Raw genomic sequence first — 375 nt, forward strand, 5'->3', positions numbered from 1 at the left:
ATATATATATATATATATATATATACTAATGATTTAAAGCAAAAAGATTGACTGATCAATTTAGTTGTCCAGTTGAAATCTTTCAAAAGTATGTGAAAGACTAAAGTCAAAGTAAATATGGATTTAGAATAGTAGTTATATTTTACTAACCAAAATATCGAAAAAAACCGAACCGAATCGAAACCAACCCGATATCTGGATTGAACACCCCTAATCCAAATGAAACCAAACTATTGTTTCATTCTCCAAAATATAATAAAAATAATAACTTAATTCCGCGCAAGGCGCGAGTCTTATCCTAGTAAATTTAATATAACAAAAAATAAAAAACCAAGAAAAATGCAAAAGAGTATAATGATGAAAGGTCCTACTTTA

The sequence above is a fragment of the Brassica oleracea genome, chromosome C9 (genome assembly GCF_000695525.1).
Source record: "Brassica oleracea var. oleracea cultivar TO1000 chromosome C9, BOL, whole genome shotgun sequence".
Classification (NCBI taxonomy): domain Eukaryota; kingdom Viridiplantae; phylum Streptophyta; class Magnoliopsida; order Brassicales; family Brassicaceae; genus Brassica; species Brassica oleracea.